This window comes from Amblyraja radiata, chromosome 33, assembly GCF_010909765.2.
Source record: "Amblyraja radiata isolate CabotCenter1 chromosome 33, sAmbRad1.1.pri, whole genome shotgun sequence".
Taxonomy (NCBI): Eukaryota; Metazoa; Chordata; class Chondrichthyes; order Rajiformes; family Rajidae; genus Amblyraja; species Amblyraja radiata.
Window position 1 is genome coordinate 23,283,847 of NC_045988.1, and position 9,096 is coordinate 23,292,942.

Consider the following 9,096-nt stretch of genomic DNA (forward strand, 5'->3'; position numbering starts at 1 on the left):
CTATTGATGATGTACACAACAACAAAATGTTGCAGTGTTGGCTGCGCTTGGTCCATATCCCTCCATACCTGTCCTACCCATGTACCTGCCTAACTGTTTCTTAAACGTTGGGATAGTCAGAGCTTCAACTACCTCCTCTGGCAGCTTGTTCCATATGTGAAAAAGTTACCCCTCAGATTCCTATTAAATCTTTTTCCCTTCACCTTGAACTTATATTTTCTGGACCTCGATTCCACTACTCTGGGCAAGAGACTGTACATCTACCCGATCTATTCCTCTCATGATCTTATACACCTCTATAAGATCACCCCTCACCCTCCTGCACTCCAAGGAATAGAGACCCAGCCTACTCAAGCTCTCCCTGTAGCTCACACCCTCTAGTCCTGGCAACATCCTCGTAAATCTTCTCTGAACCCTTTCAAGCTCGACAATATCTTTGCTATTACATGGTGCCCTGTGTAACTGAAACACACGAGTCAGGGATAAATAAAGTGGATGCACAGAGTCTTTTGCCCAGAGTAGGGGAATCAAGAAACAGAGGACAGGTTCAAGATGAGAGGGGCAAGATTAATGGGAACCAAAGGGGTGGCTTTTTCACTCAAGAGAGTGGTGGGTGTGTGCAACGAGCTGTGGGAGGAGGTAGTTTAGGAAGGTACGGTAACAGCATTTAAAATACACTTAGGTGGGTACATGGATAGGAAAGGTTTAGGTGGATATGGGTCAAATGCGGAGACAAGCTTGGATGGGCACCTTGGTCGGTATGGGCAAGTTGAGCCTAAGGGCCTGTTTCTGTGCTATATGACTCCATGATATGATAACAACTCTACAGTCCTTCAGTGCTGCAGCAACCCCACACAATGGGAGAGAAGACATTCTGTTTTTGTTTTAGCAACACTCTCACATGGGGATTACAAGGAATGTTATATATTTAGAGACAGCAATGTCACAAGGGAAACACAAGAGACTGTAGACCTGAACCTGTAGACACTTCTGCTCAACATTCCAGCACCCTGAGATACAAGGAACATGACCACAAAGTAAGTAGGAAAATACATTGTTAACCTTTCTCAAAGATGTATCCCTATTGAAACCACGAGAGGGTCTAAACAAGGACCTTATCTTCATACCATCTCCACAAAGACTAGATTAGATAGACTTGGCTATAATAAAAAATTAATAGATCACTTTAACGATTGAAATCTCCTGACATCCTTGATCACACCCTCTATCAAAAGCAGTACTTGGAACAGGAAGTTAACAAAGCCCATCACAAACCATAGAAAACTGGGGACATTAGAAGATCTCCAAAGACCTTGCCACATCAACCAAAAACGAATGGAACAATTGCAGAGGGAGAAACAGCAGCAGGAGAGAAGCTTCTACATTCACCTCAAAATATCAAACACTGGATGGACAGGGCCTGGAAAAATAACTCTAGACCCAATGTTTCAAGGCCAGTTCATTGTCACATGTACCAATTAAGGTACAGTGAAATTCAAATGTGTGCAGTAGTGAATCCTACAGGGTAGAAGAATACATTGACTTTTCATAATCAAACTGGCACCGCAACCTGCCAGCTATATCAAAGACAAGGTACACAAAAATGCTGGAGAAACTCAGCGGGTGCAGCAGCATCTATGGAGCGAAGGAAATGGGTGACGTTTCGGGCCGAAACCCTTCTTCAGACTGATGGGGGGTGGGGGGGAGAAGGAAGGAAAAAGGGAGGAGGAGGAGCCCGAGGGCGGGGGGATGGGAGGAGACAGCTCGAGGGTTAAGGAAGGGGAGGAGACAGCAAGGGCTAGCAAAATTGGGAGAATTCAAAGTTCATGCCATCCAGACGCAAGCTACCCAGGCGGAATATGAGGTGCTGTTCCTCCAATTTCCGGTGTTGCTCACTCTGGCAATGGAGGAGACCCAGGACAGAGAGGTCGATTGGGAATGGGAGGGGGAGTTGAAGTGCTGAGCCACCGGGAGTTCAGGTAGGTTATTGCGGACTGAGCGGAGGTGTTCGGCGAAACGATCGCCCAACCTCCGCTTAGTCTCACCGATGTAAATCAGCTGACATCTAGAGCAACGGATGCAGTAGATGAGGTTGGAGGAGATACAGGTGAACCTTTGTCGCACCTGGAACGACTGCTTGGGTCCTTGAATGGAGTCGAGGGGGGAGGTGAAGGGACAGGTGTTGCATTTCTTGCGGTTGCAACGGAAAGTGCCGGGGGAGGGGGTGGTACGGGAGGGAAGGGAAGAATTGACAAGGGAGTTGCGGAGGGAGCGGTCTTTGCGGAAGGCAGACATGGGGGGAGATGGGAAGATGTGGCGAGTGGTGGGGTCACGTTGGAGGTGGCGGAAATGGCGGAGGATTATTTGTTGTATTTGCCGGCTGGTGGGGTGAAAGGTGAGGACTAGGGGGACTCTGCCCTTGTTGCGAGTGCGGGGATGGGGAGAGAGAGCAGTGTTGCGGGGTATGGAAGAGACCCTGGTGCGAGCCTCATCTATGGTGGAGGAGGGGAATCCCTGTTCCCTGAAGAGCGAGGACATTCCCGATGCCCTGGTGTGGAGACAACACTTGTTGTCTTAGACATATAGAAAGCTAATGGAATGTTGGCCTTCATAACAAGAGGATTTCAGTATAGGAGTAAAGAGGTTCTTCTGCATTTGTATAGGGCTCTGGTAAGACCACATCTGGATAAATGTGTACAGTTTTGGTCTCCTAATTTGAGGAAGGACATCCTTGTGATTGAGGCAGTGCAGCGTAGGTTCACAAGATTGATCCCTGGGATGGCGGGACTGTCATATGAGGAAAGATTGAAAAAACTAGGCTTGTATTCACATGTAGTTTAGAAGGATGAGGGAGGATCTTATAGAAACATATAAAATTATAAAAGGACTGGACAAGCTAGATGCAGGAAAAATGTTCCCAATGTTGGGCGAGTCCAGAACCAGGGGCCACAGTCTTAGAATAAATGGGAGGCCATTTAAGACTGAGGTGAGAAAAAAACGTTTTCACCCAGAGAGTTGTGAATGTGTGGAATTCCGTGCCGCAGAGGGCAGTGAAGGCCAAATCACTGGATGGATTTATGAGAGAGTTGATAGAGCTCCAGGGGCCAGTGGAATCAATGGATATGGGGAGAAGGCAGGCATGGGTTATTGATTGGGGACGATCAGCCATGATCACAATGAATGGTGGTGCTGGCTTGAAGAGCCAAATGGTCTCCTCCTGCACCTATTTTTTATGTTTCTATGATCAACCTCTCCCTGCACCAGCAATGTCAATATTCTTACCATTGTTTGGGTAAAAATGTTCCTTCTCAATTCCCTGTTGTACATCTTGACATCTATATTAGGGTGAATGCAGTCTTTTACTTGGAGTAGGGCAATTAAGAACCACAGGAAATAGGTTTAAGATGAGAGGGGAAATATTTAATAGGAAACTGAGGGGTAACTTTTTCACATTACACTTTTTCACGCGGGTGTATGAAATTATCTGCCAGAAAATGTCATTGCGACAGGTACTGTTACAGTATTTAAAAGTCTGAAGAAGGGCCTTGACCCGAAATGTCACCCATTTCTTCTCTCCAGAGATGCTGCATGCCCCGCTGAGTTACTCCAGCTTTTTGTGTCTGTCTTCGGTTTCAACCAGCATCTGCAGTTCATTCCTACACAGTATTTAAAAGGTACCTATCTTATACTGATGAAGAGGCATGGGAGAGGGTCACGCTATTAGATTAGATGAGAATAGTGCCAGTTCCTCTAGCGCTTTGTTTCTCGATGAAGATTCCAGCATCTGCAGTCTCTTGTGGTCCCAGTCAAAATAGATTGGTCTGATTGACCTGTTTTCTTCCATACATCGTATCTGAATGAATGAATTAATAAGTTTATTGGCCAAATATTCACATACAAGGAATTTGCCTTGGTGCTCCGCCCGCAAGTGACAACATGACATACACTCACAGTTAAAAATGATACATAAAACATTAAACATGTTATATTGATTATTATCAATAATAAATATTGATTAAACATGTGAATTAAATAAAACACCAGTGCAAAAGGAGGCTACATATTTTTGGCTATTGAGTAGAGCTACTACTCGTGGAAAAAAAGCTGTTTTTATGTCTGGCTGTGGCAGCTTTGACAGTCCGGAGTCGCCTTCCAGAGGGAAGTGATTCAAAGAGTTTGTGGCCAGGGTGAGAAGGGTCAGAGATGATCTTACCCACTCGCTTCCTGGCCCTTGCAGTGGACAGTTCGTCAATGGAGGGAAGGTTGCAGTCAATAACCTTTTCAGCTGATCGGACGATTCGCTGCAGCCTCCAGATGTCGTGCTTGGTGGCTGAGCTAAACCAGACCATGATGGAGAAGGTGAGGACAGACTCTATGATGACCGTATAGAATTGGACCATCATTGCCTGTGGCAGATTGTGCTTCCTCAGCTGCCGCAGGATGGCTTTGACATTCTGCTCAGGACCCTTCTTTACACTGAATCATGCTGACATTTAATCTCAATTTGAGATTTATTACATCTTTCCTCATCTAATTAACAGCAAGATCTTCTCTTATGCTTCACTGAAACAGGCCCTTTGGCCGAACTTATCCATACTGATCAAGATGTCCCATCGAAACTAGTTCTTTTTTGTTGTAATTGTACCTGCCTCAAATACCTCCTCTGGCAGCTTGTTTCATATACCCACCACCCTTTGAGTGAAAAAGCTACCCCTTTGGTTCCTATTAAACCTTGCCCCTCTCACCTTAAACCTATGTGCCCTGGATCTTGATTCCTTACTCTGGGCAAAAGACTCTGTGCTTCCATCTTATTTATGTCCAGACTCCATTTAATTGTATTAGAAGGAACTGCAGTTGCTGGTTTATACCGAAGATAGACACAGAGTGCTGGAGTAACTCAGCAGACCTATTTTGAGTCACAAACTCCTCATTCATTCGGAGAGGGCGGGACTGGTTTCAGAACTAGACCGTGAAGGTTTTGTGTGTAGGAAGGAATTGCAGATGCGGGTTTAAGCCGAAGATAGACACAAAAAAGTTGGAGTAACTCAGCGGGACAGGCAGCATCTCTGGAGAAAAGGGGATGGGTGATGTTTTGGGGTCGATCCCTTCTTCTGACTTCAGGAGTCTGAATACTCCATTTCTTCTACCACAGGGCAACTGCAATTTACGATCTAAACTATTTCCTTCTCTCCAGAGAGTCTGAAAAAGGGTTTCTACCCGAAACGTCGCCCATTTCTTCTATCCAGAGATGCTGCCTGTCCCGCGGAGTCACTCCAGCTTTTTGTGTCCATCTTCGGTTTAAACCAGAATCTGCAGTTCCTTCCTACACACACAAAACCTTCACGGTCTTGTCCTGAAACTGAACGGCAGTCCCGCCCTCTCCGAATGAATGAGGAGTTTGTGCCTCAAAATAGGCCTTTCAGTAAAAGTATCCCGGGAGGTCTGAAACCTGGCGGCCTCTTAGAGAAATGAAACGGATCCTTCACGGTAGAAAGGTGACGGCAGGGAGGGGAACCGCTGGGTGGGAATAAATGGGGCGATTCATTGCTACAGAAACATCTCAGAGAGCCCCGGCTCGCTGCTTGCAACCTGCACCCTGCGAGCATTCCTGTTATTGATCCTTGGCTTTGAGCCACGGGAGGCGCAACCCCTTGGCTGAAACACCCTTAATTGGAAGCGAATTTCATTTTCCACATTGGCCAGAGAAACGCCACCACACACACACACACACACACACACGGTTGGTTTCCGGGGGAGAAGGGTTGTAACTGATGCGCGACCAAGGATTCGAGTAACGGCGTTAACCGGGTTGAAAATGGTTACTTGAAATAATTTTACCCCATGAGGGCAGGAGTGGGCAAACACACACATGGATATTCTGGAAGGACAGCCTTGGAAGGGTGTGTGGTTGTCCTCGGGCTGGTAGAGTCAGCCGCTTCTGGCAGATCCTCTGGAAGATAGACCTGGTCTTCTTCTTTCGTGTGACGTGCACAGCCTAAAGTTGTTGGACAACTGGTTATATTTGATCTTCCGTTTGTGCACGTCGAGTTGATTGCATTAGTCGAAACAGGGCGGACCACGTGAAGGTTGCAATCTTCCACCCCATTTAGTCTCCCTGAAAGGACATTCATGAGCATCTAGCGCGGAGTGATTTAAACTCAAGCAACACCCGTCCCTTAACCTCCCCCCTCGATTCCATCCAAGGACCCTGACAGCCCTTTCAGGTGACCCAGAGGTTCACTTGCACCTCCTCCAACCTCATCTACTGTATCCGCTGTTCCAGGCGTGGACTCCTGTGCAAAACGGCGATCTTTTCGCTGAACGCCTCCGCTCAGTCCACCTCAACATACCCTGATTTCCCGGTTGCTGAACACTTTACTTCCCACTCCCATTCCCACACTGGCCTTTCTGTCCTGTGCCTCCTCCATTGTCAGAGTGAGGTCCAGCACAAATTGGAGAAACAGTACCTCATATTTCCCGTGGGCATCTTACACCCCAGCGGTATGAACATTGACATCTCTAACTTCAAGTAGCCCTTCAAGTGGTGTTTGGGAGGGGGGTTGGGGTGGTGTTGGGGGTGGGGTTGGGGGTGTGGGGTGGTGTTGGGGGGTTAGGGGTGGTGTTGGGTGTGTGGGGTGGTGTTGGGGATGGGGGTTGGGGTGGTGTTGCGGGGTGGGGGTGGGGGGGTGGGATGGTGTTGGAGGTGGGTGGGCTGGTGTTGGGGAGGGGGTGTGGGGGGGAGGGGGAAGGGGGGTGTGGGAGGGGAGGAAGTGGGGAGGGAATCCACTCAACGGCCACCGGCTGCGACACCACACAGCGACTTTCCCGACTCCACTCCCGCTGACTCAATCAGCACTTGTGCTCAGCCCCGCCTCCGGGGTTTTATTCTCCAGCGGGTGCCAGAAGGGATGTTGCCTTCATGGTGACTGACAGGTGAGAAGACCAATCTGCTGAACTCACGGTTTTTTAAACATTCATATCTTTTGTAATCATCCACGGATGGGAAAAGAACTTGGTGGGCTTGCAGGAGAGGAGAACGGTGAGTAAGGTGGCGAAAATAATCCGAGCAATAAAGGGTACCGTTTTTGCTCAATTAAAAAAAAACCAAACCGGAAGTGGTCAAGATGAGAGTTTTAGTAATAGTAAAGATATTTTAGATCATTTGACCATTGCCCATTTTATTAGCCTGACAGCGAAATAAGTAATGCAAAATATGTAATTTGGGACATAGACATCGTGGGCCGAAGGGCCTGTTCCTGTGTTGTACTGTTCTATGTTCTATGCACTGTACACGCTGGGTATCAGGGAACAAATGAACAGAAAACATTGGAAACACTGAGCAAGCCAGGCTGCATTTGTGGAGAGAGAAACAGGGTTAAGGTTTGTAGTTCGGACTGACAGGGGCATTGGTCATGACACGTGAACTCTGGTTCTGCTTGCACAGGTGCTGCTGCCAGCGCTGGTACAGACCACAAGAAATTACAGCGAATGACAATCACATAATCCAACCTCCCTTCCATTGACTCCATTTACATCCCGCTGCCTCGGCAAGGCCAGCAGCATAATCAAGGATGAGTCGCACCCTGGCCACTCCCTCTTCGCCCCTCTTCCATCGGGCAAAAGGTATAGAAGTGTGAAAACGCACACGTCCAGATTCAGGGACAGTTTCTTCCCAGCTGTTATGAGGCAACTGAACCATCCTACCACAACCAGAGAGCAGTCCTGAACTGCTATCTACCTCATTGGGGACCCTCGGACAATCCTTGATCTGGACTTTGCTGGCTTTACCTTGCACTAAACATTACTCTCTTATCACGTATCTATGTAACATGTATACATATCACGTATCACGTATACACTGTAAATGGCTTGAGTGTAATTATGTATTGTCTTCCCGCTGCACGCAACACAAGCTATTCACTGTACCTCGGTACACGTAACAATAAACTAAACTGAAACTGTGGTAGCTGGCCCTGGCACTAGTGTTTTCGAAGGGCTTTTGCTGATGTATATATCTGTTGTTACTTTGGATTTCCATTAAAACAAGGTCTAACTTTGACTTGTTCTCCTGCATTAAATGACCCTATTTCTGTGCTTTGTGTTTAATAATAATTGCAGCCATCTCTTTATTATATGAATCGACCATAGACACTGAAAACAATAGTTGCACTTTAGAGATATGAGCAAGCTATGAAGTGCTGGGGTAACTCAGCGGGTCAGGCATCATCTGGGGGAGGTAGACACAAAATGTTGCAGTAACTCAGTGGGTCAGACAGCATCTCTGGAGAAAATGAATAGGTGACGTTTCGGGTCGAGACCCTTCTTCAGACTGAAATGGACAGAAGTTTCATGCCGGGACCTTTCTTGAATAATCTAGTGCATTCTAGGCCTCTACTTGCTGGAGTTTAGAAGGTTGAAGGGAGCCTCATTGAAACCTACCGAATAATGAAAATCCTAGATACAAGGAATGGGGAGAGGATTTTCCACTAGTGGGAGAGTCTAGGACCAGAAGTTATAGCCTCAGAATAAAAGGGAGTACCTTAAGAAAGGAGGAACTTCTTTAGTCAGGGGGTGGTGAATCTGTGGAGGATGGCAGTGGAGGAATGGGTGACTGGTAACTTCACTGGTGCTCATGGTTGATTGAATTTAAAGCTACAGAATTTAAACGTGCAAACTCCACACAGAAACAGGTCCTCCTGCCCACCGAGTCCACGCCAACCATCGACCACCCGTACACACCATTCTGGAGAAGGGTCTCGGCCCGAAACGGCACCGATTCCTTTTATCCAGAAATGTTGGCTGACCCGCTGAATTACTCCAACATGTTGTGTCTATCTTCGTTTTAAACCAGCTTCTGCCTTTATACCTGCCGGTCCACCCGACACACTAGTTCTATGCTATCCCACTTTCACATTCACTCCCTGCGCACTTGGGACACAATGTCACTGCGGTGAATTAGCCTACAGCCCCGCACATATTTGGGATGTGGGAGGAAACACACGCAGTAAACGTGCAAACTCCACACAGATCGCAACAGAAGTCGGGATCGAACCCGGGTCTCTGGCGCTGCGAGGCAGCGGCTCTACCTGTTGTGCC

General features: G+C 47.4%; 1 long non-coding RNA gene across 1 annotated transcript; it reads right to left on the bottom strand.

Annotated features, from left to right (window-relative positions):
* Positions 1-319: 319 nt before the first annotated feature.
* On the bottom strand, positions 320-8,163 carry LOC116991233. The gene is made up of 3 exons (XR_004416717.1): positions 8,153-8,163; positions 5,305-5,310; positions 320-454 (listed from the first exon to the last, which is right to left on the bottom strand). It is a non-coding gene; the product is annotated as an uncharacterized LOC116991233 (long non-coding RNA).
* Between the last annotated feature and the right edge of the window lie 933 nt (positions 8,164-9,096).